The 17,526-nt window shown below is 42.3% G+C and overlaps 1 protein-coding gene across 1 annotated transcript in view; it reads left to right on the top strand.

Annotated features, from left to right (window-relative positions):
* The first annotated feature begins 14,963 nt into the window (after positions 1 to 14,963).
* TANK (TRAF family member associated NFKB activator) overlaps positions 14,964 to 17,526 on the top strand; it is a 50,487-nt gene continuing 47,924 nt past the window's right edge. Inside the window, exon 1 of the mRNA XM_060777785.2 lies at positions 14,964 to 15,053. The gene's annotated coding sequence lies outside the window, so the exon portion shown is untranslated. The remainder of the gene's footprint in view (positions 15,054 to 17,526) is intronic.

The following is a 17,526-nucleotide window of genomic DNA, read 5'->3' as shown; positions in this document are numbered from 1 at the left end:
TTATATCCCAGGATCTGAACTGAGATTAATTGCTTTAAACTGGGTTAAACACTGCCAGATAATAATAATAATCTTTATTTATTCATCTGGGATAAGAAAATAATCTGGGTTCAGATCCTGGGTTATAGGGCAGTGTCGATCCAAAACCTCTTCTACACAGCTGTATCCAGATTCTCTGCTTTGAACTGAATTATATGGCACTGTAGACTCAGGGCCCTTCCACATAGCCCTATATCTCAGAATATGAATGCAGAAAAACCCACATTATCTGATTGTGGACTCAGATAACCCAGTTCAAAGCAGATATTGTGGGATTTTCTGCCTTGATATTCTGGGTTATATGTTTGTGTGGAAGGTCCCTGACATGTCCTATATCCTAGGATCTGATCCCAGATTTTCTGCTTTAAACTGGATTATATGAGTCTGCACTGCCAGATCATCTGGGATAAACTGAAAACCTGGGATCAGATCCTGGGATATAAGGTCTGCCTGGAAGGGCCCTGTGAAATTCCAGTTCAAAGCAGATAATATGGATTATGTGCCTTGATATTATGGATTATACAGTTGTGCAGAAGAGCCCCAAACCTCCTTCTACACTGCCATATAATCCAGGCCAAAGAGGATAATCTGGATTTCTTCAGATAATCTGGATGTCTTCACAGTTTGCACTGTAGTTTAACATCCCTTTAACTACCAGGGCTCAATGCTAGGGAATTCTGGGGGTTGTTGTTTTAGGGCCCTTCCACACAGCCATATAACCCAGAATATCAAGGCAGAAAATCCCACAATGTCTGCTTTGAACTGGGTTATCTGAGTCCACACTGCCATATATTCCAGTTCAAAGCGGAAAATGTGGGATTTTATTCAGCTGTGTGGAAGGACCCCCACAATGCCTTCTCTGCCATAGCCCAGCAAACTACAGCTCCCAGGATAGTACAGCACTTAGTCAGGGCAGTTGAAAGTGTGGCACTGCATTCATTCCATAGTGTAGTTCAGGCATGGGCCAACTCGGGCCCTCCGGGGGTTTTATATGGAAGGGGGGCCTGAAGTTGGCCCATGCCTGGTGTAGAAGCACTCAAAGGCAAAGCATGAACAGAGCGCCCCTCTTTCCCTCCTTCCCCGGGGCACCTGCCTGCTGTCTCCTCTCTGGGGGCCACAATGGAGCCCTTTGGAGGTGGCGCATCCCTCTTGGGCTGATGAGCGGGGGGGCGGCCCCACGAGCGGAGAGTGACTAACCCACTGAGATGGCCCAGGTGGGCTGCTTTCCTCCAAGTCACCCTTTGGGAGCACAGCAGGAAGGCACCTGATGCCTCAGAGGGAGCTCGGCTTCATCGTCCTGAGGCAGCGCGGGGAAGGAGCAGGAGAGAGAAAGAGCAGCTCCTCTCGTCTCCTCACGTGCGCACCCACTGAGTGGAGGGAAGCAGAGAAGCCCGCCTTTCCCATCCAACTGTGGGGCGCATGCGCGGAACCAGAAGGGAGGCGGCGGAGTGCCCCGTCTCCGTGTCGCCTTCAAGAAGGAGAGGGAGGCAGAGAGAGGGGCATTTACAGAGGCGACTCTGCGCAGCGCCCCTGGCCAAAAAAAAGTGTACAGCAGCCGCTTACTTCGCGTAATTGATAAACCGGCCCTGATCTGTGTGATCTCTAAGATCTTCTGGGGAAGCCCAGAAGCGCGGTTGGTGGGGACGAAAGAGAGGGCCTTCTTGGTTGTGGCCCCTCGGCTCTGGAACTAGGGAAATTAGATTAGCACCCACCCTGTCCACTCTTCATAAACGTGGATGTTCCACTGTGCCTTTGATTAAGCTGTTCACCAGATAACTTTGGCTCCCTGATTATAGCTCAGTGTCTTGTCCTTGCACTTTACTACTACCCCTTGCCCTATAAACATGTTCTATTATATTGCCCTCCTAGTCCTGACTTATCACCTGACTCCTGCACTTTATCCATCAACCCTGTCCTTGCAACTGAATTGCACCAGTCTGCCCTCGAGCCCAATATTGTTTACCATGTCAGGCTTTTGGTTGTTTGTTCAGTGATTGTTTATACTGTTGTTGTTTTATGATGTTGCTTTCTAAATTTTACTATGTTATATTTTAAGTATGTTTGACCGGGCTTGTCCTCAGGTAAGCCATCACAAGTCCCTTTGGTGGAGGGATACAAAAATAAAGTACCGGAAGAGTTTTGTAAAATGTTGTAATGAATATTTTATTTAAAAAAGAGTACATTTATCCACAATTTCCCATTTTCCCTATGTATGGTGACTTTTGGGACACCCTTTATATTTATTCCAAAGTTTTTTTTCTTTAAAAATCTGCATAAAAATGCAGCATACTCCCCATATCTGCAGGGGATACATTTTGAGACTATGTGTGGAAATATAAAACTGAGGATAATAGCAAACCTTATTATTTTCAATGTGATGCATGACAGAAATAAAGAGACGTAGGTACCATGTGTGCAGGAGGCCCTAAGAGAATAAGTGAAACTGTGGAGAAGTGAAACCACAAATATCTGTTCTGTGTATATGGGGATTCAATGCTGGTAGTATTTGCTTCTTCCAAAATGCTGATCTTTGTCCGCCTGTCTTCCCAAAAGATTTGCGGGATTTTTTTGAAGTAATGATGTTGTTAGATGCATGCAGTAGAATTCTGTACATATCTATTCAGAAGACATGGTCATTGGGGCTTATTCATAAATTAGTGTCTATAGAAGGGCATGAATAATGTGGCCCTCTACATATGATTTTAATTCATTTCCAAACATTCTCCACCATTAACTTCCTTGGTAGGACAGATGATAACTGCAATCCAACAATGTATGGAGGTCTACAGAACAAGGAGCCCATCCCTGCTCTATAGCTCTACAGCAGAGGTCCTCAAACTTTTTAAACAGAGGGCCAGGTCACAGTACCTCAAACTGTTGGAGGACCAGATTATAATTTGAAAAAAAAAATGAATAAATTCCTATGCACACTGCACATATCTTATTTGTAGCGCAAAACCCACTTAAAAACAATACAATAACTAAAATGAAGAACAATTTTAACAAATATAAATTAATGAGCATTTCAATGGAAAGTGTAGGTCTGCTTTTGGCTGATGAGATAGGATTGTTGTTGTTGTTGTTGTTGTTGTGTGCTTTCAAGTCATTACAGACTTAGGTTGACCCTAAGCGAGGGCCAGGTAAATGACCTTGGAGGGCCTTAGTTTGAGGACCTCTGCTCTACAACATTGGATAGTGCGAGCATCAACTTATGTAAAATCATACTATGTATTTTTGGCATTAATATTGAAATCCAATATATATATAGAAAGCTAGACTGGCCGCATTGTCTGAATGTCCGAATGCCATCTCCCAAAGCAGTTACTATACTCTCAGCTCAAGAACAGAAAACAGAATGTCGGCAGATATCGAAAGAGAATTAAATATGGGCTTAAAGCTAACCTTTTAAATTGTGGTATAAACACTGAGAACTGGAAAGCCCTGGCCCTCAAACACTCTAACTGGAGGTTGGCTGTTACCAACTATGCTATGGATTTTGAAGAGGAATGAATAGAGGGAGAAAGGGAAAAAACTTGCCCAGAGGAAGGCGTGTCAAGCAAACTCTTGTCATGACTGCCTTCCATCTGGAAATCTATGTCACTGTGAAAGATCATGGAGATTCAGAATAGGTTTCCACAGTCACTTAAGGACTCACAACCAAGACTCTACCCTTGGAAGACAATCATACTCAACCATGAATGATAGCCTATAGATAAATAGACATCACACTGGCTCTAGCACAATATTGGTGGGCAAAGGAAGATTTATGTTTTAAGCACATAATTTAAGACAGTTTAAAACAACAGTGAATGGGATGTTCTTGTGTAAGCAACATGGTCACCCATTTGAAAGTGGCAATGATGTACGTCTTCCATCACATGACACAATTGGCCTTCATATAATGATGCAATTGTTATTTTATTTGTTGTAATATCTGGTTTACACTATGGGAACAATGGTCCAACCCTTTCAAAAGGTATCGGGCTCCATGCCCTGCCCTCAAATATACAGACACACTGTGACAAGGGCTCCCACACTAAAACTATTAACTTTACTGTGGATCTTATCCTGTCATTGTTCAAGATGTTAGTCACCTTTCCAATTTTGGATCTGTATGTCAGATACACAAATAAATAAAAAGCACTAAATCCTGTGACACTTGAAAGTCTTAAAATAAGTTGTAGGCACACTTTGGATCAGCAGGTGGGAAGTGGAGGAAGTGGAGGATGAAAGATGGTATGGTTCAGATATAGGAGTCATCATCAAAAGGCTACAGAGAAGGAAGGCATGCCTTAATCATGCCAACAGTTATACTTTGGTCATTTTGCAGAGTCAACCTTTCTTATAGAGCCACCCAATAGGCTGGAATTACCATTTCTTGGAGACCTACCACTGCAGAGCAAAACATTGCTATTTTCCAGACCCTAAATCCTCAAAAAGAATTGCAGGGTTGGGCTGCCTGCCAACTGAAACAATTGCCAGTAAGCCCGATGATCCGGTTGCAATCAAATAGACAGAAAAAAGCAGTAACCACTCAAAAATCTTGAAGAAACAGATTTTTCATGTTCAAACAATTCCAAAGGAGGACTTGTTCTACCCCTAGCAACATAAAGAGCAGGAGTATTGTCTGGCTTTGAAATGCCACCCAAAATGCCAAGTAAATTCAAACATTGTATATCTGAATGGAGAGATATGGAAACAGCATTTGGGTTCTCTTACTGTTAGCTTGTTGAAGAATCAGTACACGTGGGGCTTTGTTTTAATTTATGCCCACGTTTATAGACTTCCATTCTAACACTTTGGATGAAAAGGATTTGTAGCCCACACACATACAAATGTTAAAAGAGAATTTCCATTTTCAGTGAGATGTAGTTCATACATTGTTCTCATAAGCCGATGACTGCACCATCAGCTGTTGACTTTTATGTGGGTAATAACCATCACAAAACCTGACACAATAGGAAAAACTTCTGTTATCCTCCCATCTCATTAGAAACATTTTAAGTGGAGTCATTTTTCACATTCACCTTTTTGTCCTCAAATCTTATTTTCTGATTGCTCCCAGCAAACACCGATAGGGCCACCAGCAGCCTACCAGGCAAGCAAAATTACAAGAGAAACAGCACATGAGTCGCCTAAGGGCTGAGAAAAGTGGTATATAAATGAAGTAAATAAATAAATAAATAAATAATGTATCACTCTTCCTATTTAAGTTCAAAAGGTCAAACACAGCAATATATACAGCAGTCTCTCTGAATTCTTACAGAGAACATAGGGAATAAACAGTCCTTTTAAACACTTTAAAATATGCTTCATGCCTTAGAAATGATCAGGCTTCAGAGAATTGGCAGCCATTTCCTCCTTGTTTCCAGTCAGCGCTCCCTTCACTCTTTGAGGTAAAAAGGGCAGTTAAAACTGTATCTCTCAGCAAGCTAGAGACAGTAGCCAATCCGAATTCTTCCTGAGGATGAGATCTCCATTTTGGAGAAGCTCTCCTGCCTTCTTCAGTTTAGAAAAAGCCTCAGATGTGCTTGTAGTCAAGCTAGGCAGCTCGGACAGGCCATTGTGAGTACTTACCCTCTTGACTTTGAAACTGGTGCTGAGCTTAGATAGGGGAAGACCTGGTCTTTCTAAAAATAGCAGCTCAGCATGAGGGCAGAGAATATCCCAGGATTTCTCTGCCATTGGGAGAGGCTCTATTACTTCATGCCCAAGCTAGCTTTGAGCTTAGATAGGGAAAGACCTGCTCTTTCTAATAATAGCAGCTCAGGGCTAGAGTAAAGAATCCCAGGATTTTTCTACCATTGGGGGAAGTTAACTCAGCAGCTGAAGGAAAAGGGGAGGAAAGAACATCTACATGATTTCACAAGTTGACTGTTTGTGTTTGTAACTTCAACAAGCTGTGCCAAGTCTGCCAAGAACTTTGAGAAATAAATATTCTGTTTGATGTTCAAATCTGGAGTGGCCTCAGTGGCTCGGAATCCAGCTTCTAAGTAAAGCACCCGCAGTTCACCCGGATAAAGAGAGAAGCACATCTTAGTTTTAACTTTATAGTGTCTGGGTGTGGCGGCACATTACATTCCAGAAAAGGAGCATGAAAACTCAAGATGTAGCCCACAAACATTTTGCTGAACATTATGTTGAGGCAATAAAAATGCTTTGGAGAAAACTTGGGATTTTGAGGGGGGGGGGGGGGTCTTCTTTTTGGACAGGAGACAAATGTCCTGAGAGTCATGTATCTCCCACAGATTGAAAAGGCTCAATCCCAATTGACATCTAGGTAATGAGCTAAGTCTGTGCCATTGTGCAAAATATGGATAATCTTGTTCGCAACCTAGATTTGCTTGTCTGAATATGTAATATGTAAGATCTGTCCTTAATGTTTAAGAATTACAGCAAATAAAGAACAACATTAAAAAATATAGGAATTCCAGTCATGAAACAATCAGGGCCAGCTAACATCTCCCAACAAAGGATTCCCCAGGCAGGAAGCAGCCAGGCTTTGTAGCTGCAAGGTCATTCAGTGCTAATCAAGATAGCCAGTTGCAACATTCACACTTGCCCCCAGCAGACTAGAGTTCTTTCTACCACTCCGGACATTCCTCAGATATATAAAGCCCACTTGCCTAGTTTTACAACCTCTTCTGGATGCCTGCCATAGATGTGGGTAAAAGATCAGGAGAGAATGCTTCTGTAACATGGCCATACAGCCCGAAAAACTCACAGCAACCCAGAGATTCTGGCCATGAAAGCCTTTGACAATAGTCTTGTTATTAATTAGGTGATTTACTACACACATTTCAGGGGGCGGTATTTCTGAGAACATGCTAATTCAGCTTGATCAGTTGCATTTATGTCTATTGTAATTGCTATATCCTGCTGCCCAGGGGGCAGAGAAAGGTGGGGTACAAATATTCAAAATAAAAATAAATACATAAATAAAATATATGCATCTGTGCCCATCGCAGCAATTGCAAGCAACTTTATGAGACAGCTTAAGGGACTACAGACTTTTGTAGTGGTAATATATCTTGTTTTCACTTTAAATTTTGATTTACTGAGAGCACGTTTCATAATGATTGGCTGCCTGTGGCTGCACACAAGGAAGTTCTTAACTGGGGGATTTCTCAGTGGAAGTTCCCAACTAATATCAGTCATACAGCAAACAGGATACTGACTGAGTTTGTACTTCTAAGCTCCTGCGGAAAAAGATTTCTGATTCTGGGGAAATATTTTATATTATTATGAACAGAAGCAGAATAAAAAGGTTCATCCTGAGATTCCTTACAAAGGTAACCGAAATATTTGTCTGTATAACCTAGATGCAAATACTGTATAGTGTGTGTGATATATTTGACAAAAATAGGATTACTGAAACCTATTAATTGACAAAAGTCCAGCAAATATGCCATCAAAATCCGATGGGCTTCCTGGAATAAATAAACCTATCCCCTGCTTTTTCAAAGTTCTTTTATAGTTGCATCAGTTAGTATTGACTGTAGTTTAGTGACTTTTTACCTGCAACATTAACTTTTTGTGACTCTCACATGTCGTATTTTTAAATTTTAGAGCCAAGTTTTGACTTCTCTCTTGGGCACTAAGGCTTATGTATTTGTATTGGCAAGGCATTCCTGTATTTATTATCCTGGCACTATAATATACAACCATGTGGACACCTTTTTGTTAATATAATGATCTTTTATGCTAGCTCTTCTATGTCCATATGGAGAAGTTTCTTCACTGCTCCAAGCATCATTAGAACACAAGCTTTTTTAATAAGCAGTGTCATTTTCTTGGGCTGCTTCCATTAATTTTGTAGGATTTCACCGGAGATTATAACCATCGTATGAAGGCAGAAACTACAGCTATCTTTGCTAGAAAAATATTTATTTATTTATTTAAAACATTTATATTTCACCCTTCTCAGCTTGCTGGGGACTCATTCAATGCCAGGACATAAAACCATACATATATACAAACATAAAAATCACTTATATCCACTTTAAAATCAGTTGCTTAAAAACCATCTCAGGACATCATTCTATTATTGCCTCATTGCACCAAATACATTGGTGGGGATGAGCAGGGTCAGAAAGATACACAGTGCTAACAAAATATTTGAGCCATAGTCCACTCTATATTCACACCCACGGCACACAGTGGACTCTATCTTTGAATAAGTAGAAGATATGGGGATTTTGAAAAAGCGTAGCTTGCCTTCATCACCTTGAATTCCATTGAAGCAAAGTCAAGTACTTGAACTCCTGCTGGTTTTAACAGGAGAGATTTGTCTCTTTGGAACAAATTGGAATTATAACTACATAGATTTGGTTTTGAATGCCTAAATATGCCGAAGGTAACAGAACTTGTCTGATTTTTGAACTTAAGGATGGTCCTCCCTTTCATTTTATAATATGATAACTTATATAGGAATGAAAACTATGCTTTGTATACATATGCCTTCAAGTTGCCTGGCGACCTACGGTGACTCGATGAATTTCATAGTTTTCTTAGGCAAGGAATATTCAATAATAATAATAATAATAATAATAATTATAATACTTTATTTATATACCGCTCTATTTCCCCAAGGGGACTCAGGGTGGTTTCCAAATTGTAAAAACCACCAGAACATACAAAGTAAACAAAAACATAAGCCAAAATTATCAACACAGCACATATACAGTAAAACCAATCCCACCTTGTTCTTTGTGTCAACCGTTTTAAGGCTGGGATTTCAAAAAGGACCTGGACAATTTGGGATGGCCGTACCGGACTAGTGCAAAGTAAGCCATAGGGAGCCAGAAGAATGGGTAAAGTGCACAACCAGACTCAACAATGGTTATAATGGGGCCTGTAGCTGTTCATTTCCTGAGCCTATTGTGGAACTGACCGGAGTAATAGATGGGGGTGAGGTGGTTTTGCCAGTTTCTCTTTCTGAAATAGATCATACAGTACCTGGAATTCTTTGGTAACCAGGATGGACCCTGAATAGCTTTCAAGATCAGATGAAATCTGGTGCCTTTCGGACAGTGGACCACTTGACCAGGGATCACTGTCCAACATTAGTATCAAAAGGGTTACGAATCAATGTTTGGTCAACTCTAGATTTGGTTTGGTTATATGAGGTGTTGATTCAGAAAATAGCATTGGATATACCACATAATAATAATAATAATAATAATAATAATAATAATAACAACAACAACAACAACAACAACAACAACACTTTATTTATATGCTGCTCTGTCTCTCAGGGCAGTTTCCAAGCAACAACATCAAAACATACAGTCACAATATGAACAAAAAATAACAGTAACAGCAACATAAACATGGCATTACCCAACAACACATAAATATTAAAATATTACAAGAAAAAAATCTGCCTGCTCTTCATGTCTATTTGTTAGGGCATGGAAAAGAAATGGGTCAGGACAATTTAAAAGGTCGGGTCAAGACTGATACAAACTGAAATAAGTTGGGATCAGCATTTGGGTACAGTACTGGAATAGGTAAATGACAAAAGCGGTGACGGGCTATTTCCAGGGGGCTGTTAGGAGAATGACCAGGGTAATATATAGGGGGCTAGGTCTAGTTTCAAATACAGAACATATGCCATCCAGTAGTCACCATCTGCTCACCCACAGAAAACCATATTTAATAAACCTCTGCACTATAAGAGGGTTTCGCGAGACCAGTCGTTCTCGTTGCAGTGGTGTAACGGTGAGGCCGTGGGCTATATTTTCATTCTTGTGGACCACTGGTGGTCCATGGGCAACAGGTTGGAAACCACTGCTTTAGGATATTTAGATCCTAAATTGTAGTTATCTTCTAGCCTGCACATTTTACTTGAAGACTATTGGAAATATCATTATCTTAAATAGATATTAAAACATTAATCCTGCACTTAACTAGTGAGAAATCCTATTGACTTAAGCGGGCCTTAATCTCACAAAATTGTTTCCAAAAGTAGTTACTATTAAATGAAAATGCATGGACTTGCACATTGCATATATTTTGTGTTTATGATACTTAACAGTACCATATAGTGTCTTATGTTAAAATGGTTGTTTAAAATGAAGATGTCATTTTGATGATATTCTAGAGTTTTGCCACGAAAGGCCTCATAATTGTTAAAATGTGTGTGCTACGAGCTAGGAAATATTATAAATTTTCTCTGCATTCAGGGATTTTCTGAAAATATGCCATGGTTTTTTAACGGTTCTAAACTGAGCATTTAACTGACCATGTTCATATATCCCTGCAAAAAAAAATAATGTCAATTTAATTGAAAACAAAATTATCTAGCAGTATTCTGCACAGTGATATGTTAATAGGGGTCCTTCTGAGTCCCGGTTGGCCTTTCTTTGCTTTATGAGTAAAAGCATAACAGGATATAAGGGGAAAAAAGGAATAGCCCATACAAAATTCTACAGTACAGAACAATATAGTAGATGTTTTCATATCATGACAAAACCATTTGCTTAGCTAAGTTTTGAAGCAAGGCAGATTAATGATAATTCCTTCTGCAGAATGGTCTGAAACTATTCAATATATCCTCTTTTTTATATCATTTTGATTCTCTCAAATATTTAATTAATGGAGGCCTGCTGCCTGACATCCAATAAGTATCCAATAATGTGGGGAAAGTGATCATGTTTCTTTTTCCCCTCCTTCAAAGTGATGCATCTTCCTCAGATAGTTTCCACATTACGTACTTACTTAGGTGATCCCTTGTGGTCTGAGTATGATGGCCTTCCAAGTGCAGTGTCTTGGTGGTGGGTTCCTAGGTGACTCTGGAGCCCTATTCTTGATCCGCATGTTCTTCCACAGAGAGGGCATCGGTTTCCAGAAGGAAAGCAGTCCCAGTCAGGGTTGGCTTGATGCACCTTCCTCCTGGCACATTTTTCCCTTTTGCCTTCCATTCGTGCCTCTTCAAATTCCACAGCACTTCTGGTCACAGCTGACCTCCAGCTAGAACTCTCAAGGGCCAGGGCTTCCCAGTTCTTGGTGTCTATGACACAGTTTTTAAGGTTGACATTAAGCCCATCTTTAAATCTCTTTTCCTGTCCACCATCATTATGTTTGCTGTTCTTGAATTGGGAGTATAGTAACTGCTTTGGGAGATGGTGATCGGGCATTTGGACAACATGGCCAGTCCAGTTGAGTTGATGATGTAGGAACATCACTTCAGTGCTGATGGTCTTTGCTTCTTCCAGCATGCTGATGTTTCTCCACCTGCCTTCCCAAGAGATTTGCATGATTTTTCGGAGGCAACATTGATGGAATTGCTCCTGGAATGAACTCCTTTCCACATTACTACTACATGGGAGTCCTTCTCAATTCCCTTTCCTTACTACTTTGTTGTTACATGTCTTGAAGTTATTTCCAACTTAAGAGAACCTTAAGGCAAACATGACCAGGTGAAGTTGACTAACACTGGAGGTTCTAGAGATGTCAAGAACACTGTGATCAAATCCATGCATAATCATATTTGCAGAAGTCAAAGCCACATATGTGGAGGGACAACTGTACATTATTTCTGCAGTGTAACATAGATGGCATGTGTTTCCCCAGGCCTCCTTCACCCCTCCCCCCTACCACCATGGTAAAAATGGATAGAGGATAAAGAAAAATAAGGGATTGTGTGAACTCAAAAAGACTTTGTAAAATGGAGCTTCACTGTCAGAGGTTTTTAAAACTGAGCTATGCTAAAGGTTTTCCCTTGACATTAAGTCTAGTCGTGTCTGACTCTGGGGTGTGGTGCCCATCTCCATTTCTAAGTCGAAGAGCCAGCGTTGTCCGTAGACGCCTCCTAAGTCATGTGGCCAACATGACTGCATGGAGCGCCATTACTTTCACCCTGGAGTGGTACCTATTAATCTACTCACATTTGCATGTTTTCAAAATGCTTGGTTGGCAGAAGCTGGGGCTAACAGCGGGAGCTCACCTCACTCCCTGGATTCGAATCGCTGACCTTTCAGTCAGCAAGTTCAGCAGCTCAATGGTTTAACTCGCTGTGCCACTGGGGGTCAACAGGCTAGTTAGTTGTTATTAATATTTGTCAAATTCCTTACATCCTTATCACACTCTTATTATTATTGCTAAAGTCAGGTTTATTACTGAAGTCTACAAAAAATAAACAAGAATCATAGAATCAAGAGGCAATCCAGTCCAAACCCCCTGCCATGCAGGGAAATACGCTCAAAGCACTCCCAACAGATGGCCATCAAGCTGTATCATGTTATTTAGATTCTACTCCATGGCAGTGATTCCCAAACTCTGCTCCTCTTTAAAAAAAAACTCCTGAAAAGGAAACTAAATAACACTATGTACCAAAATTTGAAGAAAAAAAATCTTTTCCTGGATTGAAACTGTTATTTCATGCTTAATCTATCAGAGTTGAGACTCTATCAGATATTCATTGAAAAACTGTAACAAAATGTGCTGCAGGAGGTCCCGCAAAAAAACAGAGTTTTTCCAGTTTAGTAAACTTCTTCCATGTTTTTATCATATAACCTGTCCTGACATGACAAAAAAATCATATAACCAATTAGGAAATGACATTTACCATCAGGAATAAAAATTGTGTTGCATAGTGTAATTTTTATTACTATTCCCCATTTTCTGCAGCAAAAACACAGCCTTAAACCACACAGAGGAACATAATTGTTAGTTAATTCAGTTCACTAGGCCACATAGAAATTGAAAACGTTGAAAGGAGGCAAATAAAGGCTGGTTTGGGTGATTAAACCGTTGAAGAGCAGGAAGCAAACACATGCACCTACGCACCATTTCGCATTGCACACTTTCATTCTATCTCATACATTACATCTTCCTCCTCCCTGGAAACCAAACGGCCTCTGTGGTCCATGGATTCAGAAATAAATCCACTTTCGGGTATTTTTTTTCCAAAGTTCTTCTCAGAGTTATATGTTGTAAGCAAGCAATAAGGACAAAATAAATGCATTAGAGATAGCAAAAGCACTAAAAACATTGTCATCTCTGGGCCCTTTCACATAGCCCTATATTTTTAGAATATCAAGGCAGGAAATCCCATATTATCTGAGTGTGGACTCAGATAACCCAGTTGAAAGCAGATATTGTGTTTACAGATAAGAATAGCATTACAAGCAAGACACTACCAACCATTACATTGACTGAGCAGTGAGAATTGAAATATAAGAATTATCCATGGTTATGGGCACTGTCATTACAGTAGGCCCTCCACTTTATCAGAGACCAGGAACCTGGTGCCCTATGAAAGTTGAAAACCTGCAATTAAAAAAAACAGTATATATTTTTAAACTGAGAACACCTCTCTAGGAATGACTGGGGCCCCTTCCATTTTCTGCTTTGTACTGGAATATATGGCAGTGTGGACTCAGATAACCCAGTTCAAAGCAGATATTGTGGGATTTTCTGCCTTAATATTCTGGGTTACATGACTGTGTGGAAGAACACTAGGTCAACTCAAATAAAACATGATTTCAAAATACATTATATGTACACTCTCCTGTTCTCTTCTTTTGGGAGGATCAGCCCTGTACAGTGGATAGAATAGGCATGGGCAAACTAAAGCCTGGGGCTAAATGCAGACCCCTGGGCACTTACCTCAGGCCAGGCATGTAGCGGGGGGGGGGGGCTTGAGGGGCTTCAGCCCCCCCCCCCAAAATTCTCATGATGGTTCGCGAAAAGACCTTACTGGTGCATTATTTAAACTGTTGTTTATTCATATAATGATCTGATCACCATACTCAATATATTCCATATGCATGGGGGTATTGGGGTAACGATACAAAAGGTTTGCTAAGGTAGACCCTCTTTCACTCAGACTCAGCCCCCCCCCCCCCCGAATTGAAATCCTGGCTAGGGGCCTGCCTCAGGCCCTCCTCATTTTCCTTGTCCTCTTGGCATAAGGACACAGTAGCCTGCTTCGTCCTTATGCTGAAAAGATGAAGGAGGAAGGAATGTAGCAGCTGAGAGCCCTCTGGAGTGCTCTCAACCACTGGGTGTCTCACCCTCTTCCCAGCATAAGGACAGTGCGAGCAACCCCATCCTTATGCTTGGAGGACAGCTTGAGGAAGGCACACAGTGGCTGAGAGCATTCCAGAGCACTCTCAGCTGCCACCTGTCTTGCCCTCCTCCCGGCATAATGCCAAGAGGACAGTCTGAGGACAGGGGGAGAAGATGGGAAGGAAAATCAGGGCAGCCATTGCATGTCCCAACTTCCTTCCTGCATAAGGAGAACAACCTGAGGATGCTGAGAGAACAACCTGAGGATGATCTGGGCCCTGTCCTGAATTCTCCTGGTCCTGCTCTTTCCCCAGGTCCTCCCCACCCAGTGTGTGCCTGGCCCCCTTCCCTTTGGGGAAGTGTGAGTTTTTATCACACTGTATGAGTTTTTATCACACTGTGTGAGTTTTTATCACACTGAGAGTCAAGGGGGCTGAGACATTCTGGGGGCTGCTAACTGGATAAAAACTGCATGTGTAGGTGCCTCCTCTGGGAAGAAGGATGTTGTTCTGGAAAGGGAGGAGGCGGCAAACTTGAGCGCATCTAGGCATGGGCAAACTGTGGCCCTCCAGGTGTTTTGGACTTCAACTCCCACAATTCCGGCTGTTAGGAATTGTGGGAGTTGAAGTCCAAAACACCTGGAGGGCCACAGTTTGCCCATGCCTAGATGGAAGCATTGCCATTGGCTCTATGGTTTGATGAGCCACCACCACTTCGGTGGGGCAGAGAAGGCCAAAGGAGGGCACATTTGGGCCCCTTGGCAAGGGTGCAGCCCTCTTTGGAAGGCCTGGGAAAGCGGGAAGCCCAAAGGCTTGGCTCCCATTGGGCCAGGGCAGCTGAACTTGGTGCCTGGCTGCCTTGCTGAGCCTGGCGGAAGGCGCTTGGGTCGGGGCGGCGCCAGAGGGCGGCGGGGCCCAGCAGGAAGTGACTCCGGGTTCCTGGGTGGCGCGTCGGGGCCGAGGCTTGGCTTCGGATCGACGGGACCCAAAAGGACGCGCGTGAGTTGCTTTCCTCGCTCTCTCCTCCTCCCAAGTCGCGCCAGCAAAAGGGCCCGGGAAGCTCCTCTCTGATCGGAAAGACACCCCCCCCCCCGCACCCTTCTCTCTCCCAGCGTTTCTAAGTTTCGACTTTGCTTGGACTCTTCCCCCTCGCTTTGTGTACACTTTGCCTCTTTCCTCCCGCTCTGCGCATGTCCGCGCTCAAGAGTGCATCTACACGGGACTTAACGCAGTTTGGCACCGCTTGGAATTGCTACAGCTCCATGCTTATGGGATCAAGCTCTGCCAAAGGCTCCAGCGCCTTCCCAAACAGCAACTCTCCCTTACCACTACATCACACTAGAGAAAATTAGAAGAGAAAGACACACATACACAAAGAAAGTTCTCCGCGCTGGCAAGTTGGCGAGGCTTAAAAGTGCATCTACACTGTGGAATTAATGCTGTTTAATGGCCTCATCACACTAGAGAAAAAATCCACTTAAAATCCGGTTTCTGCCTCTTCTGCAGAATTCTGGGGTGTGTAGCTTACCAGCTCATCACACTAGAGAATGAATCCACTTTAAATCCGGTTGCTGCCTCCCGCAGAATTCTGGGGTTTGTAGTTTAGTGAGATTGTTAAAGGCTCCTCCCTAAACTACAAATCCCAGAATTCTGCAGGAGGAAGAAACCGGATTTAAAGTGGATTCATTCTCTAGTGTTGATGAGGTCATTAGTGAGGCAATTAAAGGCTCTTCCCTAAACTACAAATCCCAGAATTCTGCAGGAGGCAGAAACCAGATGTAAAGTGGATTAATTCTCTAGTGTGATGAGGTCCTTAGTGAGGCTGTCAAAGGATCCTCCCTAAACTACAAATCCCAGAATTCTGCAAGAGGCAGAAACCAGATATAAAGTGGATGTTTTCCCCTAGTGTGATGAGTCCAGATATTAAACAGCATTGATTCCACAGTATAGATACACTTCTAAGCCTCTCCAACTTGGCAGCTGGATAACTCTGTGTGTGTGTGTCTTTCTTTCTTCTTTCCCTTCCTGTCTCTCTTCTAATTCCTTCAAAGGGCAGAAGTGCCTGGGGAGGAGGAAAGACAATACATAGGAATGGGTCCTTAAGGGGCTGTTTCTGGGATGGGACCAGTTAGGACTGGGAAACAAGGGTTTTGCCTCTTCCAGGAAAGGATTGGGAGGTTTCAATGCAGGGCTGAGGTCCTCAAAAGGGACTCACTTCCTGTTCCTATCTTTTGCAAGAGTTCAGAGGAGTCATGAGTCCTTCCTTCCTTCCAGTTGATTGAATGCATATTTCAGCCTAGAGCAGTGGTTCTCAGCCTGTGGGTCCCCAGGTGTTTTGGCTTACAACTCCCAGAAATCTCAGCCAGTTTACCAGCTTACAATTTCTGGGAGTTGAAGGCCAAAACATTTGGGGACCCACAGGTTGAGAACCACTGTCCTAGAAGGTCTCCTTTGAAAGAGAGAAAAGGAGGGGGCCCTGCCTCATTTCTTAACAATCCAAAGACCTAGAGCAGTGGTTCTCAACTTGTGGGTCCCCAGATGTTTTGGCTTTCAACTCCCAGAAATCCTAACAGCTGGCAAACTAGCTGATATTTCTAGGAGATGTAGGCCAAAACACCTGGGGACCCACAGCTTGAGAACCACTGACTTAAAGGACATCTACCCTGAAGGATTAATGCAGTTTGACAGCATTTTAACTGCCATGGGTCAATGCTATCTAGTATCAAAAGTTGTAGTTTTACAAAGCCTTAGCTGCCAAAGAGGGCTGGTGCACCACCAAACTAAAACTCTCAACATCCCATAGCAATGAGCCATGGCAGTTAAAGTGGGTGTCAAACTGTATTAATTCTACAATGTACATCAGCCTAGGCAAACTTAGGCCCTCCAGGCGTTTTGGACTTCAACTCCCACAATTCCTAAAAGCCGGTAGGCTGTTAGGAATTGTGGAAGTCCAAAACACCTGGAGGGCCCAAGTTTGATCAAGCCTGGTGTAGATACTAGATACACTCATAGTGATGTGAAAATGGAACAGCATAGGAAAGGAAAAAGGGAAAGGTAGGGAGACTTTGGGGGAGCTGCAGTGGGATGAATGTATTAAAACATGCTTATATTCCTACAATGTGACTGTAAAAATAATCCGGTCTATCATAAACGTGAGATCACAATTGCTTGTGTGCTATTGGAAATGTCTAATTGGATAGTAAAAAAAAAAAACCCAACCTTTTTAAATCTTGGGTTAATGTATTCCTTTTAATGTACCCTGACTTTGTGTTTGTGTGTGTGTGCTTTTCAAGTCATCTGTCAATTTCATAGGATTGGAGGGTTGGAAGAGACCCCAAGGACCGTCTGTCAATTTATGGCAATCTACTCATTTCATAGGATTGGAGGGTTGGAAGAGACCCCAAGGACTATCCAGTCCAATCCCATTCAGCTATACAGGAATACCTAATCAGAACTCTCCCAACAAATGGCC

The sequence above is a fragment of the Anolis sagrei genome, chromosome 1 (genome assembly GCF_037176765.1).
Source record: "Anolis sagrei isolate rAnoSag1 chromosome 1, rAnoSag1.mat, whole genome shotgun sequence".
Classification (NCBI taxonomy): domain Eukaryota; kingdom Metazoa; phylum Chordata; class Lepidosauria; order Squamata; family Dactyloidae; genus Anolis; species Anolis sagrei.
The sequence above is the reverse complement of the archived record's forward strand: the minus strand, read 5'-3'. Positions and strand labels throughout refer to the sequence as shown.